Below are 26,175 nucleotides of genomic sequence, written 5' to 3' on the forward strand. Positions count from 1 at the left end.
ATATGCAACTGATGAATCACTAAATTCTACCTCTGAAATTAATAATATACTAATTAACCTATATGTTAATTAAATTGAATTTTTTAAAAAAGAGAAAACAAAACAAAACAAAACAGAAGTAGGAAGGGAGCATGGAGGATGGCTAGTGATCCTGAGTGGGCAGTAGGTGCATGGGTGTGGGGGCTGCTTGGGCCTGGGGGCTGGTGTCCCTGAACTGAAGGAGTTTTGGAGATGAATCTAGGTAAGGGGGAGCTGCCTTTCGATGGCCTTCGAGTTCTTTGCAATGGTTTTTATTTTTGGAAAGGAAGGGTGTGGCTTGCTGGCTAGCTTGGCCCCGGACCTGGCTTTCCTGGTTTCCTGCAACCCTCAACATGGGGACATATGCTACAGGTGACAAGCATGGCCATGTACATGAGCTTATCTCATGTGTCTCACAGGAGGATTGGGGCATACCCTCTGTGTCAGGAAAGGAGCTATCAATGAAGCTGGCCTAGGGAGTGATAGTAAGGGCTGCTGCTACATCCAAGCTGGATTCCAGGGTCCCATGGGAGAGGATAGTGTTGAGAAGCAGGGTACTAATGCTCACTGACTTGGTAGTACCAGTGGAGGTGCTCTAGGGCATCTCATAGGAGTGGCAGGCAGAGGGCTGCTGCCTACCCTCAAGCTTGCCCACACTCCCGATGGGGGTGGTGATAGTGGTGGGTATATCGATGGTACCTATCTCATGGGTCTCACAGGGTGGGTTGTAACACACCAGCATCATGCCAGGCTGCATGCCACCGTGCTGGGCTGTCACCCTCGACCAAGTCAGTGATAGTGACTGGTCAAGGGCTGTTCTATAGTAGGTGAGGCTAGAACAGACCTAGGGAGGTCATAAACAGGCTGGGACTTAATCCCATGGAGACTGATCAGAGGTACCTGGGTAGGCTGGGTGACAGGCTGCATGGTGGTGGTGGGGGTGGTAAGCTCACCAGCCCTTGTCAGTGTGATCTGTGCAGCCAACATAGTAATGGCAATGGGGCTGATCACCTGGCTTCAGGAGATGGCAATAGTGCCCAAGGTGGTGATGGGTTTGGCCAGGGAGGCTCTGGTGCTGTGGCCCACAGTTCTGGCAAGGCTGGGGGGAATGGTGCCTGTCACTCTGCTGAGGGTTGTGAAGCCTATGGTGTTCTTCACAATCGACATGGTGATGGTGGGCTTCATAGTGGATACAGTGACCGGGGTGACCAGGCAAATACACCTCAGTGGACATGGTATCCACCTTTAGCACCACCTGAGTCACCACCTTACTTCCCATGGCCAGTGGCAATTTGGGAGATGGCAATGTTGGTTTTGGGGGGGGTGTTCCACTTCCTGAAGTCACCACCTTAATGGTGATAGTGGTGATGGGGCACTTGATGCCAGGACTGCTGTCACACCCGTGGCCAACTTGGGGATGGTCTTGATGATGGAGGTTGTGCTGGACTTAACAGTGCTGGGGGGACATGCTTTGAATGCCCAGTAAGGCAGGCTTAGTCCCAGCCACACTGGTCTATATGGAACTGATGATAGTGGTGGGTTTGCCATCTGCTGAGGGAACCAGCTTCAGGAAGGTTCCAGCTGACAGGGGCAATTTGGTCTGGACACCCACCATCACTTTGCCCAGATTGGAAATCAAAGCACTGCCTTCTGCAATAGAAATGGGGCTCTTCACCCATGGTCTTGGTGATACCACCCATAACCATGGCCATTACCTGGGCTTGCTGAGCCATCATCACATTCTCTGACTTGGGTGCCAAGATGATGAGGTGGGTGGATGTGTTGGCAGTGGAAGAGATGGAAGTCCCCACCTGGGCAGCTGCAGTCACCAGTGTTTGAGTGGCTGGGTTGCTGGCCATAACTGGCACATATATAAACTACAGAGTATAGCCAGGAGGGTGGTGGTGCCAGTTATCATAGCCATGGTTCTGACGATGGCGGTGCCTGCTGCAACACTTGGCACTGTGGGCACCAAGGAAGATCATCTGGGTGGTGGCAGCTGTGGCTGCTAGTGCAACCATCCCGCTCATCTTTGGGCTGCTGCTGATCACTGTTCCCCGGGCACTCTGCCCATTCTGCAGTGAGAACTGCTTTTGATAATGTAAGGAATACCTCCTACATTGTTAGATCAAATAATCAGATGTGAATTAGAGGTTATTTCTTGTTTTTCAATATGTACACACAGAATTTCCCAGCCCTGTTTATCCAGAAGACCATATGTAGTGCTTTACCGTACCGTCTTTGTCTAAAATCAAGTGTCTCTGTGTGTGGGTTTATCTGGGGGTTCTCACCTCTGTCTCAGGTCTGCCTAACTCTGCACCCAGTGTCATACGCTTACTTATTGCAGTGTAAAAATAAATCTTGATGTCCATTAGAGCAAATCCCATCACCTTTTTCTTCTCTTTTAGCTATTCTTGGTCCTTCACATTCCCATATAAATTTTAGAATCCGCTGACAATTTCACAAAGGAACCTATTGGGATTTTGATGATAATTCATTGGATCTATAAATCAATTTGGGGAGAATTTTACAGTATTGCATCTTCAACTTGGTCACTCATACAATCTTCTCATATATAAATGGATTTGGTTTGCAGATACTTTGAGAGTTTTGCATCTATGTTCATACAGGGGATCAGTCTATTTTTTGTCTTATAAAAAAATAAGACTGTTTAGACTTTGCAATCAAGGTTTTGTTCCTTTCATAAATTGAACTGCTGGAGTGTGTATGTTCATTCCCTAGCCTCTGAAAGAGTCTGTAGAGGATTAGCATGACTGTCTCACTAAATGTTTGGTAGACATCACTGAACTTTCTGGACTGCTCTGCTATCAATGTGCACTCCACTGCAGCATACTTGGAGGATATAAGATCTCAGTAAAGGGTGATTCATCTACAGAAAATAGAACCCACTCTTGCTCCATGTGCACCACTAGAAAATGAGTCCTTGACTAATTGAATTACATTGTTGTCTTCCTCTTTAAAAAAAAAAGCATATATTTATTTGATGCTTACTATATGTCAGACACTCTGCTAAGAAATTGGCTTGTACTATCTCACTTAATCCTTTAACAAAACTAGGAGAGCCTTTGGTTCACTGATGAGAAGCCTGAGGCATGGAGAGATCAGCAAACTCCATGGAGGACCAAGCTGGGGAGCAGTGGAGGCAGGATTCTATCCCAGGCAACCTGGCGCCAGAGCTTCCTCCCTTCACTCCCAGCTAATGCAGTTTATTTTAGGTTTAGACTATTGCTCTTTTTTCTTCTCTATTGAATTGACTCTTCTACTCACTTATTTCCTCATTTTCTTAATATCAAATAAATGCCTTCATAGTTGAAGTTTCCTTGATTAATGCTTTGTTCAAATTCTGTGTTTCAATATATGGTATGTTATTCTCACTTCTGAATGGTTGTTAATTTTAATTTGGAGTTTTTCTTCATCTGGAGTTATTTAGAAGAATGGTTTAACATTTCTGAGTGGAAAGTTTCTTCGGGGCTAGCCTTTGGTTATTTACTGTCTGGTTTTGTGACATTGTAATCAGAATTGGGCTGTGTAATTTCTGCTTTAAGCACTTTTTCCTTTAGAATTTTTTTGTAACCTAACATCTGGCTAATTATTGCCAGTATTCCGTGGTGTTTGAAGAGAATGTATTTCCAATTTGTTTGGTACACATTTCTATATATATCTATCACAGCAAGAGAGATATTTGTGATATTTGAATCTTTATATGGTCAGTTTTTTTCCAGCTTACTTGCCATTTTCTGAGAGAGATTTTTTTCTTCCTCCTTGGTCATGGTTTGCCAGTTTCTCTTTGTATTTTTAAAGATATTTGCCTTATATATTTCAACGCTGTGCTCAGTCATTAACATTTTTCAACATCTCTGCAAAGTGTATTTTTTTTTATCAATATAAAACATTTGTCCTCATCACACTTAATACTTGGCCTTTTTTCAATTTTTATCAAATATCCATTTTTTTTCCTCAAGCCAATTTTCATTTTTATAATAGTGACCTGGCACGTCTTTGTCTGTTACCAGTTTTCCATGTCAGAAACACATCTGCTGCCTTAGTGCTGCCGCGGGCCCCACTTTACTTATCCCTCGTTGTCTCTGATCTTTGCAGAGCCCTTTAATGAAGTCTTGCAAAGATCCATTTACTCTTTTAAACTGGTAAGATATAATGTAGGAAAACCTATCTGTTGACTGTTCATCTCAGCCTGTATTTTCAGTGGGGCTTGCTCCTACTTCACAGAGGTCTTCCAGGACCATTTAGAACATAATCATTTTCTAAAACCTTTCTCAGGCTTCTGCAGGAAAGCGGGGCTGTACCTCAGGGCCACTGGCATTGTGCTTTCTTTCCTTTGTTCTTCTTTATTTTTTCCATCATGTCTATATTGTGTTTCACTAGGGATTAACTTCCAAATGTGGACAGATCTGTTCAGACGAAGTTTGCATGGCTACATTCCATGTGCACTTGGAGGCTTGCTGGAATCTTCTCTTCCCTTCTGTTTCTTATTGGCACTTCTGGTGCACAGCCCTGGTTTTCTTCTTTACCTTAAAGGAGTGATTGGAATGATTTGAATAGAGGGGAATAATAACAGAAATGATTATTCCTCTAATAATTTTTGGTACAACCTTCGATTCTAGCACCTATACTCTGCATGTTATATTTTTAAATCAGTGTCATCCCTTAAATAAGTCTGTAAATAGCAGGAACTGTGCTGAATCACCTTTCTGGCCCCAGTGTGCAGCGTGATGCCTGGCACACAAGCATTCCATAAATGTGACTAATGAGGCACATGTAAGTAGATGAATGCATTTATACACACCTAACCCAGAAGGCTATGGGAGATGCAAATGTAATGAACCACGTGTCCTTACTTGTGCCCTCAGCCTCTAATAATTTATTCTTCATATAGCAGCTAAAAAGATTCTTTTAAAACTTAAATCTGATCATGTCACTTCTCTGTTCAAAATCTGGTACTAGGCACTTACTATCTCACTTCAAGTAAAAGCTAGAGTTCTCACATTGGCCTGTGATGGCCAATACAATGTGTCCTCATCTCCCTCTGCTCTTTATACAACCCACTCCAGCTATGTTGGCCTCACTGGTTTTCCTTAAACAACCTAAGCAGACTACAGCCTCCAGGATTTTGCTTTTTCTTTCCCTCTGCCTGGCCCGTACTCCTCCTCCCCGACATTCACATGGCTTGCTCTGTTACCTGATTCCAACCTCTGCTGGAATGCCACCTTCCTTGAGAATCCCATCCCAACCCAATCTGCCCGTGCCTCTCTTACCACGTTGATTTCCTTACACTCTGTGACACTACCTGACATATTAAATATTTGTTTATTTACTCCTTCTAGAATGTATGCTCCATGACAAAGGACACATGTCTAGTTTTTCACTGCTGCGTCCCAAGGGCTTAGTGAATGATAGATGTAATTTTTAAATGAATAAATAGAAGTATTTGCTTGATGTTGGTGGCTACTGCTACATTTGCTATAGTCTCTCATATTGAACACATAGACATATACATGTCAGGAAGGAGTGGCCATCACCGAATACCACTGGGGATTGTTTAGGTGTGCAGCCATGGCAGGGCAGGCTGGCAGCCATGCACCCTTACCCATACTCCATATGAGCCAGGTGCTTGGCTATTCATGGATAAGCAAGAACCGCGGGCTTCTCCTGGGAGAAGGATGCTATAAAGCCTGTACTCTTTAGATTTTGTGCCCATGACAAAGTAACTCTCATGGGATGGGTGGTGGGAAAAAGCTGAGACTGCACCTGGCTTCGAGGAACAAGACCAATCTTGATTTGGTGTCTGCAGAATGTTGTCTTCTAGCACTCATGATGCCATGGACAAGAAAGCATGTGAAAAATTGTATATGTATTTAGCTCAAATCCAGGTCCGCTACTTCACAGGCTAGGACTTTGGTCACCAGAAGCAGGGGTTTGCAGACTACATTTTCCCCTCAGCTTGCAATGCCAGTGTAGAAGATGGCTATTTGCAATACAATTAATGGAGTGATTTAGGGATAAAGATACATTGTGTATCCTTAAAAACTGCTTAATTGAACTAAATTAAAGCTTAGAACCAACATGGAATCATGGAAAGATAATAAAAATTGTCTGATTTGCCTGTAAAATTCTATGATTTTGTCTTCTACACTTATAAACTTGAGCATTTGTGAATTTTAAATATATGTAGGATGACCTCTTGATTCTATAGGATAATATTTTGACATGTAGGCTGAATTTTCTAATGGATTAGTAATCTTTAAGAAAACTGAAATTAAATTATCAGTGATGAAATAAAGAAGAAGTTGATCTTAAATCTTAAGGTAATGCTACCAACTTTGTACTGTCCCGTCTCTCATGTTTGTTGAGAATTTACAATGTACTAGGTACTATAAGGGCTTCCAATGTACTTAATTAAGGATATTAATTATGATGTAGTTAGTAAGGAGGAGGGTTAAGGGTGTTCTTATTAACTTATTGTCTGCATTTCACCTTGAGGACGCAGGGTCAGAGAATGGTTTTCCTAAGACTGATAAATGGAGGAGCTGGAATTATTTTGAAGGTAATCTCAGTGCAGAATCTGTGTTCCAACCTGGAGTTTCTCTCTTACAATCAGTAGTCTGGCTGCCTTGAGGAGACCTGGATCCTGTCATGCTGAGCAAATTTCAAAAAAAAAAAAAAAAAAAAATCAAAGGAACCCAATTATTTAGGCCCCGAAACATTTCCAGGGTTTTGGAGCTAAAGGCAAGTGGAAAGAATTCCAGAGGTGATAAGACAAATGAAGGGGAAGCATAGAGCTCTCTGAGTGCCTTTTGAAAGAGTGGCCATGAATCAGTTTCTATGTCTTGAGTAATAATTTGGTAATTCAAGGGAGTAGAACATATATACAAAAACATGATAAATCCAAATCTATAGGTTTTCCTAAAATTTGTATAAAACAAATTACTTTTCTGTACATGTTCTATAAAAATTTTGTAATTAGGGGCACCTGGGTGGCTCAGCAAGTTAAACATCCAACTCTTGATTTTGGCTCAGGTCATGATCTTAAGGTTATTAGATCAAGCTCTGCATTGAGCTCTGAGCTGGGTGTGGAGCCTGTTAAGGTTCTCTCTCTCTCTTTCTCTCTTCCCTCTATCCCTACCCTCCTTATGCTTTATCTTAAAAAAAATCTGTAATTAATATTCAGATTTGACAGTTTCAAAGAGTTTTACTCAGTTATCACACATGTTATGAATCTGTCAAATTAATACTTGTAAAGTAAAGCACAGCGTGCCCCATGGTGAATGGTCACATGTGGTTCAACACAAAACACAGGAAAATTGAGAGAGAGGTTTAATACAGGACCTGAGGGAAGTGGCTGGCACCTACTGGAGCCATTGGGGAAGATCAAGGCAGGGTGAGAACAAAGAGAGAGAGGCAGGACCTGGGACATTTGCCTTTTTTAGGATGGAGTACTTTGGGGTTCACAGGCTAAGCCTGGATTGGTTAATTCACACCAAAAGAGCTGGGTGTTTGATAAACTCCACAGAAGTCTTCTTTAAGGAGTGTACAAGATGAAAGGCCTGGGAAGCAGGGATACTGTTTATTCCAAGAACTGTTGGAGAAGTCATGTCAGGAACTTATATTTACTCGTGACTCTGTGGGCTGCTGCTGGGGGCATGAGCTTGCATGAGGGGCTAGGGTCAGTTTAAGATTCCTACAGGCTGAAGAACAGATGACCAGGTAGCAGTACCAAGAAGTAGCATAGCTAAACTCCAGACATCATAGAGTGAGAGAACCTTAAAACAGTTATAGGAAAAATGTTAGCACACAGTGAATATAAATTGTGTTTCAAAAAATTGTCTTTAATGAGAATCTACCAAAATCATAACTTTTATAACAAAGTTGAGTTTTTGTTTCTGTTTTTAGCTAGATTATAGTTAAATTGAGAGAGGACTTTATTACATGCAATGCATAAGAAAACTTAAAGGACATTTTGATTTTTAATTTTCAAGTTTTCAAAAAATAACAGGGATGCCTGGGTGGTTCAGTTGGCTAGTATCTGCTTTCGGCTCAGGTCTTGATCTTAGAGTCCTGGGATTGAGCCCCACTGGGGGCTCCCTGCTCAGTGGGGAGCCTGCTTCTCTCTCTACCCTCTGCTCATTTCTCTCTCACCATCCCCGTTTCTATCTCAAATAAATAAATAAAATCTTTTAAAAAAAGAGTCATAGCTCATAAACATCTTACATTTAAAAAGTGTAACCTTGCCTAATTTCTTACTTATTTTTTAATACTTTTGACTACTTTTACCTTTTGTAGCTTTTCTAAGAGAAGTATTTTGTATTTCTCATTATAGATTTGCCAATTATAATTCATTTGTCGATTATAATTGTGTTTATTAATGTAGTAGGCTCCCCATCTGAGCTGTCAATTGTTTCCCTGAAACTACTACCAAAATTAAAAGGAATAGTGATCAAACTGTATTTGTCATGAATTTAAAATGAGATGAGATGTGAATGGAGACCTCTTCACCTCATGCTTTCAAACACAGAAGATCTCAAATGCCTTAAACGGTCTTAAATCTCACTTGGATACAAGTGTACGACACTGTAATTTTATGTTTTTATTTACATTTCTGTTAACATACAGTGTAATATTAGTTTCAGGTGTACAATTTAGCGATTCAACACTTCCATACAGCATCTAGTGACACTGAACTTTAATGTGTATCTGTGGCTTGTTCCATAACCTCTCTACCTGATGCATTTTAAAGGCATCCCAACAATTATTACCAGGAATAAAGCTTTGAGGTCTATTTCAATATTACTTATTCACTCTTTATAAAGGGATTTGTGTCTCACAGAAATGTATATTTTTCTCCAAAAGGAAAATGGAAGTATACAGAATTTTCCACACCTTCCTGACCAGGAAACTATTTACATTTCTCATGACAGCATACAAAAGAACAACAATTAGGAAAATGCAAGTCAATTTTTTTTCAAGATTTTATTTATTCATTTTAGAGAGAGAAAGTGTGCATGAATTGAGGGGGGCAGAGAGAGAGGTAGAGGGAGAATCTCAGGCTGACTCTGGCTGAACTGACTGTGGAACCCAACATGGGGCTAGATCTCAGAAGCCTGAGGGCATGACCTGAGCCAAAATCAGGAGTCAACCACTTACCTGATTGAGTGACCCTGGTGCCCTGGGAAAATGTGTGTCTATTAAATCAACCTAATTAGTTACATGATGCAAATGCTTTGAATTCTGATTTTTTTTTTTTTTTTTTTTTTGAGAGAGAGAGCAGAAGTGGGTGTGACATAGGGGCAGGAGAGAATCTCAAGCCAGCTCCATGCTCAGTAAGGAGACTCATGGGAAGCTCAATCTTATGACCCAAATGACCTGAGCCAAAACCAAGAGTCAGATGCTTAACCAACTGAGCCGCCCAAGCATCCTGACAATTGTTTTATACTGGAATTTTTACTGTCTAATATACATGTTCACGTTTTCCTTAATGATTTATCAATTTCTTCTGACATTTCTAACAGGCCTTGCTTTGCATTAATTTGAAATCATCCATTCTATCTGCTGCAGGAATTGTTAAAACTATCTTGACTTCTTCAAATATTGCACCATTTATATGTTCAAAATACATGGATTCACTTGATTGTGTCTTGAATTGTATATTTTTAAACAATTGATTTTGAAATAACTACAGATTCACAGGAAGTCACAAAAAAATGTACAAAGATGTCTCAGGTGCTTTTTACCCAATTCCCCGGTGGTAAAATCTTGCATAGCTATTATACAATATCAAAATGAGGGAATTGGCATTGGTACAACCCACAGAGCTCATTCAGATTTTACATGTACAAGCATGTGTATCTTCTGTGTGGATTCCTATAATCATCACCACAATCAGGATAAAGAGCTGTTCTACCTCCATGAGGCTCTCTGTGCTATTCCTTCATAGCCAGGCACATTTTCTTCCTAATCATTGGCAGCCACTGTTCTCCATTTCTATAATTGAATACTTTGAGAATTTTACATAAATAGAACTCTACAGCATGGAGACTTCTGAGATTGGCTTTCTTTTTTCTTTTTTTTTTCATTCAGCATGATTTCTCTGGAACCCATCTGCACTGTATCAGCAGCTCATTCATTTTTATTGTTGAGTAGTATTCCATGGTATGAATGTACCATGAATTGTTTAATCGTTTTTTGAAGCACATTTGGGTAATTTCTAATTTGGGTTTTCAAGAATAAAGCTGATATAAACACTCATAGATAGGTTTTTGTGTGAACACAAGTCTTCATTTATCTGTGACAAATGCCTGGAGTGTAATTATTCACTCATATGATAGTTTAGTGTTTTAATATTTTTCCCCAAGTGGCTATACCATGTTATATTCCCACCAGCAACAGATGGGTTAGTTATCCAGCTCCTCTGCATTCTCAGCAGCGTTTGGTGTTGTCACTATGTTTTATTTATACTGTTCTGATAGATACCTTATTTTAGTTTCCCATTTCCCTAATGGGAAGGCTAAGGCTAATGGCTTAGGATATTGGACATCTTTTCCTATAGGTTGGTTGCCTTCTTCTTTGGTGAACTATTTGTTTTGCTGATTTTCTTAGTGGACCTTTTCTTTTACTGTTGAGTTTTGAGAGTACTTTATGTATTTTAGATTTTAGATACAAGTTTTGTCAGATAGATGGTTTGTAAATATTATTTCTACCACTCTTGTAACTTGTTTTCTTAATCTCTTTATAATTTTTGGTAGAGCCAAAGTTTTTACTTTGGGGGATGTACAATTAAACAGTATTTTAACTGTAATATTATTGCTTTTAAAAACTTTACTTAATACAATGTACCCTTTTAATTTTGCCAAAAATTATTCTTGCTTATTATAAAGCATTTAAAAATACAATTTTTAAAACTCTAAAATTCTATTCAAATTAGCCATCATTAGCATCTTGGGGAAAAGGCTTGATCTCTCTCTGCATATATTCATATACATGTGAAACAGAGAAGTAATTTACAAGAATAATATAAAACTCTTTTAAGTCTAAAAAGCATTAAATTCATTTTTATTCAAATTCAAAGGACAGGAAACTAAAGTGAAAATATGACATATGTTGAGCTTTAGATAAATTTTCATTTGCATTAGGGAATTTTAGTTCTTATGAGATCCCTTTACAAATAGGAAAAAAGGTCATGGAAAAAGTTAATTTTTAGAATTACAGTTGACCCTTGAACAATGTAAGTTTGAACTTTGTGGGTCCATTTACACATGCATTTTTTAAAATAGTACTGTACTATAAATGTATTTTCTCTTCCTTATGATTTTAATAATATTTTCTATTCTCTAACTTTTTTGTTGTAGGGATAAAGTATGTAAAACATTACATTCAAAATCATCAATTGACTGTGTATTTATCACCAAGGCTTCTGGTCAACAGTCCAAAGTTATATGCAGATTTTTGACTGCTCAGAGGCTTGGCGTCCCTAACCCCTATATTGTTCAAGAGTCAACTGTATTATCTTTAATAATAGCTTTCAATTTTACTATATTGATTGGTTCCATCCTATGAAGATAATCAGCCCTTTTATATATCCTCCTGATATATAAGCTACCTACTTATTTTTCTCCCAAATTCCTATTTTTATTATGTTATGCAAAACTGATAATACTTTTTATAATATGCATGCTTTATGCTATAACCATAATACCCACAGTGTGTCAGCTGTCTTCTCTTTTGGTAGTTCTGCAGTAATACTCTGTTTTGTGAAACTGTTGCTCCCAAGATCCTTCTACGCCCTGGATGCAGTCACTGCAGTCAAATTTGGTGGGTATGCTGGTTTTTCACACCTGGCCTTTACTTCTAGGGAGTCTGTACACTTCTCAAGTCCACACAGCATGGCCCTCTCTTATGTGTGTGTCTTTCTGTCTTTTCCATACCTCAGATCGTCAGTCTGTGTCACAGTTTGAAGCTGAGGCTGTCCTTTGATGAAAAGGAGATAATATTTCTTAAATCATTACTCTAGCATTTTTTAATTTTGGTAATCTAGGTCTCCCCTCCAATCTGTTCTTTCTATAGAGCCCTTTGGCCATGAAGTCTAGGGCACAAAGCTTATTATTCAGGGATGGTGTGAATTATAGCAAGAAAGTAGGAGAGGTTGGAGACAGGGGGACATAACAAGGCTTCCTTAAGCAAGTGTTTTGTCTATTCTTGTTAGGTTTCTTCCTCAAGCCAGGAATTCAATTTATTAATTAAATATACTATTTTTATATATTCCACCTCATTAATTTATTCCTTCATTTATTTTCACCATTTCTTTCCTTGTTTTTTCTTTAGAATTTCTTTGTTGGTTTTGTTATTCCCTTTTTTGAAATGAGCATTTAATATATTTTTTTCATTCTTTCATTTTTACTGATAACTGTTTAGTACTATTGTGTTTCCCCTGATCATGGATTATTATTATTATTATTAACAGAAATTTTGTTATTTCATCTTATTTTTTCTGTTGCCTAAGAGTTATTTAATAGGTTTTTAACATACAGGGTAAAGTACCATTTTTATTTTGGTTTTTACTAATACTTTCTGAATTTATTGCATTGCAATGAGAACCATTTCTTGTAATATTTCTACATTATGCAACTTCACTAATGTTTTCCTTGTAGCCTAGCAGATGATCCATTTTTGTGAATTTTTCATGAGTATGTAACTCTCTTAAATTTCAATGTGTATATATGAAGTCTCCTAATTGATTGTATTGCTTACGTATTCCTGTCTTGCTGAGAGTAGTATGTGAATGTCTCCTCTTAGTATGTGTGTGTGTAAGATTTTATTTATTTATTTGACAGAAAGAGAGAGAGAGAGAGAGAGAGAGAGAGAGAACACCCACAAGTTGGCTGAGCAGTAGGCAGAGGGAGAGGGAGAAGCAGGCTGCCTGATGAGCAAGGAGCCTGATGTGGGGCTGGATCCCAGGACCCCGGGATCATGACCTGAGCCGAAGGCAGTCGCTTAACCAACTGAGGCACCCAGGTGCCCCTAGTGTGTTATGTTTCTATGTCTCTTTGAATCTCTTGTACTTTTTGCATCAGAGGATGATTGCTATATTACTGAGGATACGAATATTTCTAAGTGTCATATCACTATTGTGAATTAAAGCTCTTAGCATTAAAAGGTGCCTTTCTTCATCACATTTAGTGCTTTTGGCTTAAATTCTACTTGTCTGATATCTGGATTGCTACTTCTATTTTCTTATTGTCTCTCTATGCCTGGGATCCGTTTGTCTGTCTGCTTTTAACATGTGGAATTGCTTTGTATTAGGTCTTCTTTTGTACACAGCATATACTTGGGTTTTGTCTTGCAAACCACATAGAAAATTGACTTCTTTCCTTTGCTCTGCCTCTGAGGGTACCCCAGAAATCTTAATAAGATCTCCTGCGTGAAGTTCCTGCAGAGTTCCCTGCAGGGTCTCCTGACTGTGGCATGTGGGCTCCGGGGACAAGGCACACTTACTCACATTGTTATCTCTCAGTTTCTTCTTTTTTTTTTTTCAAATATATATATATGTATGTCATATATATATTTATATATTTTTTATTGGAGTTCAATTTGCCAACATATAGTATAATACCCAGTGCTCATCTTGTCAGTGTATCTCTCTGTTTCCCTTAGCTGTCTCTGTGAGCTGTCACTGCACGTGGAGTTGGAAGTGGCTGGGTGCAAGGCTCCTTCTCATGGTGTTTAGCCCTCCCTTCAGTCTGACAAGCGAAACAGGCCATTGACCTTGATATTTTATGCTTTTCTAATAGCTTCTTTCCTACCACAGAGGTAGTATCTGACAAGGAGAGGGTGGTATTCTCGATACCTGCCTCCCTCCATTTCCATCTCTATCTCCCCTCTCCACGATCTCTTAGGATTAAGTCATCAGGCTATGAATTTTTTTTTCTCCTGAAATCCTTTCTCTTAGCCGTGGGCAGCAACTTCATAGTGTAGACTTCATAGGAGAAAGAAGTATCTTCTTTATATATTTGGAGAAACTCTCTGACCAGATTGCTGTAGGCATGCATTCTTTAAATGGTAAAGTAATTTAACAATTCCTCTTTTGACAAAGCCTGGTTTGCAACTCAATTGCCCTGCCGACAACTCAAGCAAAAATCTAATTTGACAGTTAAAGCTGAAAAATGACTTCATTGATACAGAACCAAGTATCTGCTCTTTTCCTAAGCCTTTATTTCAAAGGACAGTGAGCTTCGCCAGAACTTGAAAATATGTATTAAAAACCATGCAATTATCTCCATCGCAGGTGTTAAGTGCGGGGCGTTGTGTAGGCTATTCTTCTGCTGCAGCTAGTCAAACCATTTGTATGCAAGTAGGTCCCGTTTGATCCTGTCACAGTGTTTGGAATTGCCATCATTTTTGTTCAAGTGTTAAGAGTAAGTCCTGGTTTCCAGGAAAAATTGTTAAGGGGCTCTTCTGGGACAACTCAATGTGAGTCAGCTAAGCGCTGTTGTGAAAGATTAGTGGCTACTTATAATAGTTAATAGCTTTGCTTTTGCCACTAATTTATTCAGAAGAAGTGAAGTTATGGCCATTGTTTCCTTATCTCTAATACAAAGAGATGATGTGGGGTGCGGAGGCTCTACTTTAATTGTGTTAATCACATCTTACATCAAAATCAAAGCTTTTAAAATGTATCATTTTGAGGAAATATGTCCTCCTTCTCTTTGGAAACTAAACTCAGCATCCATACCAGGGGATTGGGTTGAATTCTCATGTCTAGTGTATGGATGATAGTGGAGTGACAATGTGTTTTCAAGGCAACCCTCATGCCTTTTCCCAAAGTCAGCACATCCAAATCTTTAATGGTGTTGGGCTGGCTGAGAGACAGGGACACCCCAAATGGCGGGCATCTCAAATTGGGTCAAAATGGCTGATCTTCCCGCCAAGGCAGCCGTGACCACCACGTCACCTTCAGTAAATCCAAACCTAGGCAGGAAACCGAAACTTTCCCCCCGGGACTTTCCAGCCAGGGACCACCCCCCATTACCTAGGGACATGGTGTTCCTTTGCCTAATTTGGCAAGGGATCCACCTGGATCCAGACCCGGAACCAATAAGGCTTAAAAACCCCCACACTCCCCCACCTGGGTGCGACTTCCCTGACTTGGGCCACCTCTCCGAGTCATGGAACCTCCCCGGAGAGGGCTCCCCATTAAAGCACTCTCAAACCTACTGCCTGGCTCTGCTGTTTTTGTTGTTGTTGTTGTTGTTGTTGTTGTTGTTGTTTTTTATTTTTTTTTATGTCTCCGCCGTTCATTTGGAAAAAAACTAACAAATGGCACTGCACATAAAATGATGAGTTTAGCAGGAGAATCCGGAAAACCACTTGATCCTTTCCACTTTAGTATGAAGTTGATGGGCTCCATTTTATTTCTGAAATTTTGCACATCTCCTTTAGTCTAGGCAGATTTCAGTATTTATACCAATGTATCAGCTTGTTACCATGTAACTAAATATTAAAACCACATTTCTTAAATGAGAATTGGAGCTAAAAATTTAGCTGTCTTTAGCACATTTGCAGATCTTATTTATTTATTTATTTATTTATTTAAGAGAGGGAGAGAAAGAGTACATGTGAAGGGGTGGAGAGAGCCAGCGAGAGAAAATCTTAAGCAGGCTCCATGCCCAGTGTGGAACCCAACAGGAGTTTTGATCTCAAGACCTGAGATCATGACCTGAGCTGAAATCAAGAGTGAGAGGCTAAGTCCATTGAGCCATGCAGGTGCCCCAAGCACATTTATAGATCTTAAAGGGGCTCTCCCAAGAAGGTAAAAGTTGTTAAAACAAGACATTTATTTGTGTGTTTGTGTTAGTGTGATCACCTGGTACTATTATGTTACCTCTTTGTCACTAAGAAGATTCTACCGATTGTACCCAGCTTTTTGGAAGATTGAAACTTCTACAGGATGTTTAAACTAAAGGAAACTCAGGGATTAAACATGCTTTTTGAAAAGGCCACTCTATTGATTTAAAATGTTTAACGATCCCTTACTTGTACATAAGGTCTGTTAGCACTGTTAGGAATCACATGGGCACAGGGAAAGGATGAGGATTCCATGATGGATTGCATAGACTAATGAATCTGTAAATTTCTTTTTTCTTGCTCTGAGAAAACAGACTAATACTGACATTATTTGAGTATACTTATAAAACATTATCTATAATTTTATTCATTAATGATTTATTAATTTTAACCTTTTAAGATAGCTATTAGAGATCAAGTAGATTCCAAAGACTGAAAAAGGAAAACATTATCAAAGCAGTATCATAACGCTAATGTCTGAGTACAGCATAAGTTATATTGTTGAGAATTCAGTAAAAAAACCCACAAACAAAATGTGTTATTATTCCATCTGAAAATCAAGGTTGAGATTTCTTCTAAAAACACTTGAAGCTGTATAGCATTCATGATTTTGTCTAATCTAGTGTATTTTAATAAGGCATGAATTTAGAAGGAGTTTAGGATAGTCCGCTGTTTTATTTAGTATTGTGAAAAACTGACATGACCACAGCCATTTTAAAATAGACCTGCTGCAGGCAGTGCAGAGAAACTATCCTTCTTGCCTTGGTCTGAAAGGAGCCAAAATCCGTGGGTTGGGCAAAACAGCAATTGTGTAAAGCAGTTATTTGAAAAATTAGCAGGAGGACAAACATCCCGATTACAAGATCCAAAGTTCTGAAATTTTTGCACATAAAATCAGAAGACCATCAATGTGTAACCCATAGTAGTTTAGCTTGTTAACACCCATAGAAAAACTTTTTTTTCTTTTATTTCACTCATATAATTGCCCTTTATGTTTTTCCTCATTAAAACCCCTTGCTTTCACCCTGTAAGTGGGAACACTATTTGGGTATGTAAGTGAACTCATGCTCCCTAAATAATAACTCTTTAATCCTGAGTAAACACTGCTTGCCTCTTCCATCCTCTTTTCCTCAGGCTGATGGGAGAGTGTGACTGAGGGTTTCTCAGTTACATGTCCCTGTTTAGGTGTCACCCATAACTCCACAACTATGCCAGTGTAATTAGGCATGGTTTTTAAAGCACCACTATTTCAGTTATTAACTTAAAATTTGTGAGTTTAGCCAAATTTAAAAGTATACTTTTAAAAATCAATGTGTTTTGATCCAAAAAAAAATTCAGAGTTAGGTTATTTGTAAGAACTCATAAGACCATAGATGTCCATCGACAGATGAATGGATAAATAAGATGTGTTATATACATATATATGTATTATATACATGTATGAATATAATATATACATACATATACAATGGAATATTACTCAGCCATCAAAAAGAAAAATCTTGCCATTTGCAATGACATGGATAAACTAGAGGGTATTATGCTAAGTGAAATAATTCAGAGAAAGACAAATACCATATCATTTCACTCATGTGGAATTTAAAAAACAAAGCAGATGAGTGTAGGGGAAGGGAAGGAAAAATAAAATAAGATGAAAATAGAAAGGGAGGCAAACCATAAGAGATGCTGAACTCTAGGAAACAAACTGAGGGTTGCTGGAGAGGAGGATGAAGTAACTGGGTGATGGGTATTTTTTTTTTATTGGAGTTCAATTTGCCAACATATAGAATAACACCCAGTGCTCATCCCATCAAGTGCCCCCCTCAGTGCCTGTCACCCAGTCACCCTCACACCCCACCCACCTCCCCTTCTACCACCCCTTGTTCGTTTCCCAGAGTTAGGAGTCTCTCATGTTCTGTCTCCCTCTCTGATATTTCCCACTCATTTTCTCTCCTTTCCCCTTTATTCTCTTTCACTATTTTTTATATTTCCCAAATGAATGAGAACATATAATGTTTGTCCTTCTCTGATTGACTTATTTCACTCAGCATAATACTCTCCAGGTCCATCCATGTTGAAGCAAATGGTGGGTATTTGTCATTTCTAATAGCTGAGTAATATTCCATTGTATACATAGACCACAGCTTCTTCATCCATTCATCTTTCGATGGACACTGAGGCTCCTTCCACAGTTTGGCTATTGTGGCCATTGCTGCTATAAACATTGGGGTGCAGGTGTCCCGGCGTTTCACTGCATCTGTATCTTTGGGGTGCAATTGCTGGGTCGTAGGGCAGATCTATTTTTAACTCTTTGAGGAACCTCCACACAGTTTTCCAGAGTGGCTGCACCAGTTCACATTCCCAGCAACAGTGCAGGAGGGTTCCCCTTTCTCCACATCCTCTCCAACATTTGTGGTTTCCCGCCTTATTAATTTTCACCATTCTCACTGGTGTGAGGTGGTATCTCATTGTGGTTTTGATTTGTATTTCCCTGATGGCCAATGATGGGAAGCATTTTTCTCATGTGCTTGTTGGCCATGTCTAGGTCTTCCTCTGTGAGATTTCTGTTTATGTCTTTTGCCCATTTCATAATTGAATTGTTTGTTTCTTTGCTGTTGAGTTTCATAAGTTCTTTATAGATCTTGGATACTAGCCCTTTATCTGATATGTCATTTGCAAATATCGTCTCCCATTCTGTAGGTTGTCTTTTAGTTTTGTTGACTGTTTCTTTTGCTGTTTAAAAGCTTCTTATCTTGATGAAGTCCCAATAATTCATTTTTGCTTTTGTTTCTCTTGCCTTCATGGATGTATCTTGGAAGAAGTTACTGTGACCAAGTTCAAAAAGGGTGATGGGTATTAAGGAGGGTATTAATGAGCACTGGGTGTTATGCGCAACTGGTGAATCACTAAATTCTACCCCAGAAACGATAATATAGTGTATATTAACTAAATTGAATTTAAACAAAGAATTAAGAAAAAAGAAAAGAACTCATAGGCCAGATTTCTAAGGTAACCAGTGACTACACTAGAGGATTTGGGGATTTGAGAGAATAATCATTTATTTTTGGTGCCCAGTAATTTAGAAATAAGAGGTAACATTGAGTGCTCACTATTGTCATGTTCTGCGCTAGAAGGCCTTTCTACGTATTAATTCATGAGATCTCAGAAACACCATGTAAGGTAAGCACTATTGCTATCTGGAGTTTCCAGATGAAAAAACTGGGATTGAAGGAGAGCAAATAACTTGGTCAAAATCATAATTGAGCATTTGGGACCCAAAGTCATACCATTCTAAAAGTACTCATGCTTAAATATTGGTTGTCTAAATTCTCTTCCATTCATCAGTCAGAGTGACCTTGCTAAGAATGAAAATATGATTATATTATTTCACTGTTATCCCTGAAAGTCTTCCCATTTCCCTTGAAATCCTGGACCCTTTTTGTAAACTATGTCTGCTTTCCTCTTCTGCTTCCTGAAGGCACCCCTTCCTCTTCATACCCTCTGGCCATGTTGTATTTTCTAGTTATTTCACACTCTTTCCTCCCTCTCCCTAGAATACTCTCCACCTTTCAATCCTTCTTACTCTTCACTCAGCTAACTACTGACTAGTCTTAGCTAACACATTATTTACTCCTGGGGCCTTCTTGAAATCTATAATTGTTTTGAAAGTTTCAGATAATACTTGTACTCCCCTTTCATGATATATAATGCATGTAAACATATATGATACATAATTTATATAACTTCCCCTTCAATATATGATACATAAAAATATAACATATATAATAGTATAATATATATTACAACTATTAGACTTGTTTAATAATTGTGTTCTTTATTATACTGAAAATTCACTTTGGGTAGGGTCAATGTCTGTCTCCTGATCACTGATTTTGTCATGCCTGTTACAGCACCTGGCTATATAAATATATCATGAATGGTTTAATCTGATAAGCCCAACATTAGTGTTAATTAGTGTTGAATATATGGTTGAGTGTAAGGGTTAAGTATACCAACTAAAGTGAACCTCAGCATGAATAATGTGCTGTAAATAAGACTCTCCCATTCAAATTTGTATTCTCAGTGCCCACCAAAATAATAATGGGCCAATAATGGATGCTAAATTAAATATTTTTGGATGAATTTATGAACACATGAATTACTGAGTATAACCTAACCAATATGTACATAAATATTTTCTTGGGCAAAATGGTAATGATAATAAGTATCCTAGAGTCTTTGGGGCTGAAGTAGACAAAGTGAGAGAAGAGTTGTAAAAGTATAATGAAAATACTGGCGAAATGTAAAATATACTTGTTTACAAGAAAAATATAGAAACCATATGTAAATATCTGATAACATTTACCCAAGAAACATGTAAGTATTTTATCTGCTATATGAATTACTGTTGGAAAACTATCTGGAAAGAAGAAATTTCATTTCTTTTTATATTCATGTTTATATTCTTGCTGGCTTAGCCTTTTATTTTATGGTCTATCCTTGGAATATTTACTTGAAATGTTACATCTTACATTTATTTTTTTTATTTTGTTTTACTTCATTTTATTCTATTTTGGTGTTTTAGAGAGAAAGAGAGCAAGAGCACAATTGGGAGGAGTGGGGGTGAGTCATATGGAGGGAGAGGGAGAGAGAGAATCTTGAGCGGGTTCCATGTCTAAGGCAGAGCCAGATGAGGGGTTTGAGCTCCTGACCTTGAGATCATGACCTGAGGTGAAATCCAGAGTCAGAAAACTGAGCCACTCAGGTACCCCTGCAGCATTTTATATTTAAAGTCTGAGTTACACTAGTAATTTCTACATACTGGTATTCTTAAACAATCTTTATGAATATTAGCTTTTCTTAAAACTAGGGGAAGATTAAACTTTTCTAAGAAAAACTTGGGAAGTATGGAAAGATGTCATTATATATTGTAACTGGTAGGCTAAATATTGAAAACCAAAAACTAAATTCATCTATTTAGTTAAAGCCCCTGTCTCTCAATGTCTGTGGAATATTTTTATTTCTACAACATACTGTCTTTGATTAAAGCTTTTGCATATTCATATATTTCATTCCTTTTATTATCTAGTAAGTAGTACATCCACACAGTAAAATATCATTTACCCTTATGTGGAAGGGTAACAAAAGGAAGGGAATTCTCACACATTCTACAACAGGGATGAACTTTGAGTACATTATGGAAGTGAAATAAGCCAACAACAAAAATACAAATACTGCATGATTCTGGTTACGGAAGATATCTGAAATAGTCAAATTCATGGAAACAGAAGGTAGAATGGTAGCTGTCAGGGGCCTGTGGGAAGGGGTAATGGAGAATTTCTTTTTTTACTGGCTATAGAATTTCAAATACATATATATAACCAGTTGTTTTATATATATATATATATATATATATATATATATATATATATATAATTACCATAATAAAATAAGTAAAATATAGCTTAAATATTTTAAACTGTCTATAAGATATGCAAAACTAGGGGATCCCTGGGTGGCTCAGCAGTTTAGTTAGTGCCTGCCCTTGGCCCAGGGTGTGATCCTGGAGTCCCAGGATGGAGTCCTGCATCAGGTTCCCTGCAGGGAGCCTGCTTCTCCCTCTGCCTGTGTCTCTGCCTCTCTCTCTGTGTCTCTCATGAATAAATAAATAAAATATTAAAAAAAAGATATGCAAAACTAGCTCATAAGCACTATTTAAAATTACATAAAATATGTGTTTTTCTTTGGAGCCAATTATTTTGATAGTTTCATTTGTTATACTATCAAGATGAGATGTAAATTTCTTTAAGTGTTTATTGCAAACATTGGTTTTTACAATCTGGACTTGTGCTTTTACCAGCTCCTTAGGACTTAAAAGTGGTATAAAGCCAGGCATTATTGATATTCTACATAAAGAAAGAATCAGCCTAAGAAGAGCTTTGTTCCCAATTTATCATTCTTTTAAGGAATGCCTTTATTTTCATGATAGGAAGTAAAGAATCTTGTTGTAAATAGTCCAAAGAACGCTGAAGTAGAGAATAGAAAATGACAGGCAATTTTAACCCTTGTATTAACTACGCTTCCCTCCCCCACCACCAGTCTCTCTCTCCCCTTTACCCTGTTCCATATTTCCAAAGTCACAAGATCAGTACCATTTTAGTATCTCTGTCTCACACACAGATATATACTTAGAGAGCCATGGAGGCTTTTCGATTTGATGCTATTATAAACATTTTTTTTATCATCTATACTTTAATGTATATTTTTATGCATTATCCAACTATTGCTTAAGGAAAAATCCCCAATCTGGGCAAAGGATATGCATGTGACATTTAGATTGCCTCTTTCCTCCTAAGAGAGATTATAGCCATTTACATTTCCATAAATATATATGAATTCAGCCCACAGTTCCCCAAGCACATCCACTAAAGGTATTCTTGATCTCTAAATATTCGGTGCTCTTAGATGTATAAATTACATCCCCTTATTATTATTATTTTTTTGATTTTTATTTATTTATCTATTCATGACAGAGAGAGAGAGAGAGAGAGAGGCAGAGATACAGGCAGAGGCAGAGGGAGAAGCAGGCTCCGTGCACCGGGAGCCCGGGAGCCGACGTGGGATTCGATCCCGGGTCTCCAGGATCGCGCCCTGGGCCAAAGGCAGGCGCCAAACCGCTGCGCCACCCAGGGATCCCACATCCCCTTATTATTTTAACTTGAATATCTTTGTCTAATGACGATTGACAATAGATGTCTATTTTCCTATTTTTCTTTAGGGTGTTCATACTTTTCTTATTGATTTGTAAGAAGAATTTACAATTCAAATGTATTATCCCTTTGTTATATGTATCGCAAGCCTTTCTTCAGAGTTCCATTTGTCTTAGCTTCCCCATGAGATTGTTTGCCAAATAGACATCCAAGTTTTTATAAAGGTTAGTTTTATCAATCATTTCCTTTGTGGAATCTGGCCTTGGTGTCAGAAAGATTCTTCTTAATCAACGATGATTATGCCTCTATGTTCCCCCTTTTTTTCTTTTTTTTTAATTTTTATTTATTTATGATAGTCACAGAGAGAGAGAGAGAGAGAGAGAGAGAGAGAGGCAGAGACACAGGCTGAGGGAGAAGCAGGCTCCATGCACCGGGAGCCCAACGTGGGATTTGATCCCGGGTCTCCAGGATCGCACCCTGGGCCAAAGGCAGGCGCTAAACCGCTGCGCCACCCAGGGATCCCCCCCTTTTTTTCTATACTAAAATACTCTTATATTTTCTTTTGATACTATTTTTAAAAATATAGTATCAAAATAGTATTTTTAAAAATAGTGTAACATTTCAAAGAATAACCTGGTGCTATGAAGTGAAACTTGGAGACACATGGCACAACCAGGTTCTCCTGCTATAGCTCTTGGTGTTTGCCTCCAGTGGATCCAATTACTGATTTTCAAATTTCAGAGTTGTCCTGGGCTTGTTAGAGAACATTTGTCTTCCTTCTTTGCATGGCTGCAGCAGTGGGTGTGAAGAGGCAGGGACTCACAGATGGGGCAATTTCCACGTCTATATTATGTGGGAGATTGATCTGCCTCCCAGCCCTTCCCCACATTTCATCTTACTTTATATTTAATTGATTGCAGTGGGATTTTGGAAGCCCAGATTCATGGGTTCACTGGTACCCTTTCCTTTTTCTACATTGTGTGGTGAGTGATCGTTCAGCACATCATTCTTGCAGTACATACTCAGGTCCCCGTTCCACCTGCTTTCAATACCAGCTCCCTGACCAGTAAGTGGGAGTGAGTTAGAGGAAGAGCACAAAAATTTTGTCCACTGGCCTCTGTTACTTGAAAGCACTTCCTTAGACTACTAGATGCCTGTCAAACCAGAAGCCAGGCCCTCAGGCCAAAGCCCTGCACAAATGACAAGGCGTCTTCCACAGAAAGACTTGGGTGTATTTCAGTCTGCTGGCTGTGCAGTGCAACGTCTTGGGAGTGGTAGCTTGCCTGGACTTGTCTCTCAGTGTGTTACAGTCCCATGGGACCCAGGAACACAGCAACTCTGGCATCTGAGTCAGGGAAAAAAGGGTCATCCCATCAGCAGTAGCTGCAAAAATTAGGACATCAAAGATGTAAAAGCCCCCTTCCAGGAGACACTGTACTCTGGAGCACAGCAAGGGGAAAGTGTGAAGAGGGTGCCCGCTAGCCGTAGCAAGGCAGAGGGGGAACCTAAAGATGATGTCTATGGGGAAAAAAGAAAAGAACAAAAAGATGGCCCCTTCCAGCTTCCAGATGGCCCCTTCCAGGAAAAAAGAAAAGAACAAAAAGATGGCCCCTTCTGCAAGGCAGAATCAAAGGGCAAAGATGGCACCCACCAGTCTCTGTCCCAAAAGAATGTTCCAGCAGGCTCTTAGATGTGTGTGTTAAACTGAGAGGGGGGGGGTGGGGGCAGAGACACAGGCAGAGGGAGAAGCAGGCTCCACGCAGGGAGCCTGACGTGGGACTCGGGGTCTCCAGGATCATGCCCTGGGCTAAGTTGGCGCTAAACTGCTGAAGCCACCCGGGCTGCCCCCAATTCTTTATTATACTCAAATGAACCTCTTCCCCTTAAAGTCTGAGTCAAATCAGTTGCCTCTGAGTTGGGACTAAAGCAGGAGAGTATGAGCATGCAGAGCTTTTTAAGAAACATTGCTCAGGGGTGGGCACCTGGGTGGTTCAGTGGGTGAACATCTGCCTTTGGCTCAGGTAGTGATCCAAGGGTCCTTGGATCGAGTCCTGCATAGGGCTCCCCACAGGGACCCTGCTTCTCCCTCTGTCTCTGTCTCTCTGTATCTCTCATGAATAAATAATAAAATCTTTAAGAAAAAAATAAAGAGCCACTGCTCAGATGGCTACAGTGTTGTAGATGTGGGAGGACATGACCCTGCTGATTTTCAAAGCTAAAAGTTTTTGGGGGTTCACCTCTGGGTGCAAGTCTTAAAAGTTGCCCAGTGTGGGGTTCGAACCCTTCACTTCTTAGGGGAAAGTCCAGATTTTGAATTCCCTCCCAATGTGGGTTGCCATGTCAAGGATGGGGTCTATGTGGAGAGATTGTGTCCCAGCCTCTCCTACTCATTTTGATGCGGTTTACTTCCAGTTTCTCCAAAGTATAGTCATTGCTCAGTTGGCCTTTAGTTTTCTTTTATGGTAAATTATCCCATATGTAACTGTAGACCCAGCTCCCTGTCCATGGGAGGAGGGGAGTTTAGGATCTTCCCATGTCACCATCTTGAACCAGAACCTCCACCCTTTTGCTTTGTGTCTTTTTGGATTTATCTATTCTGGACATTTTAAATAAAGGAATTATATAATATTTTACTTTTAGTATCTGGTTTCTTCCTATTTAACGTAGTGGTTTTGGGATTCATCCACATTATTACATATATCAGTACTTCATTCCTTTTTGTGTCTGAATAATATTTCTTTGTAAGTATATATGACAATCTGTCCATTTTTCTATTCATGGACATTTGAGTTCTTTACGCCTCTTGGCTATTATAAATAGCTTACTAATGTCTCTGTATTTTTTTTAAAGATTTTGAGGGCTTCCTGTGCATTGTATAATATACTCCATCTGACAAAACACGTAGCCAAATTTCCTTATGAGAAAGGACCTTATTTATATTCAGCTGCATATGGTATTAATTTGGAACAATAAATTTAAGATTCTTAGAAGACATCTTGAAAAGCCAAATTGATAATATGAAGCATATTCTTGTTCTGCCAGTATATAATTTGGGTCCCTTTTTTAAAGCTTTCCATAACTCTTCCCTTCAAATTTTCCTCCACCATCCCCTTATGATCCTTTGGGCTTTTGTCTACTGCCTGGCCCCAAGATATTACCATACAGTCTTGACGTTTTATGGTGACACTCTGTTTACAGATACTAAATTGTATCCCAGAATCTACTATTGTGTAATGGACTACCCCAAAATTTAATGGATTAATAAGGTATTAATCATACCACTACATTTAATGATTTTGAGAGTCATAAATTCAGAGAGGGCTTTGGTGACTATTCTCATCTACATGGGATGATTTAGGGTCACTTGGAGTATTCAGGTGATGGTCAATCTGGCCTTAGTGGTTTTAGTTGTGCGACCATAACCACTATCTAATCCAGATATTTTCAGTACCCACAAAAGAAATGCCATTCCTACTCCCCTCTGGTTCCAGCTCCTGGATACCACTAATTTACTTTCTATCTTCCTGGATTTTCCCATTCTGGATATTTCGTAGATATGTAAATATACCATTGT

General features: G+C 38.9%; 1 pseudogene; it reads right to left on the bottom strand.

The window, feature by feature from the left end:
• Positions 1-613: 613 nt before the first annotated feature.
• Positions 614-26,175, bottom strand: part of LOC112670191 (host cell factor 1-like) — a 75,887-nt pseudogene continuing 50,325 nt past the window's right edge.

Source organism: Canis lupus, chromosome 25, assembly GCF_003254725.2.
Source record: "Canis lupus dingo isolate Sandy chromosome 25, ASM325472v2, whole genome shotgun sequence".
NCBI lineage: Eukaryota > Metazoa > Chordata > Mammalia > Carnivora > Canidae > Canis > Canis lupus.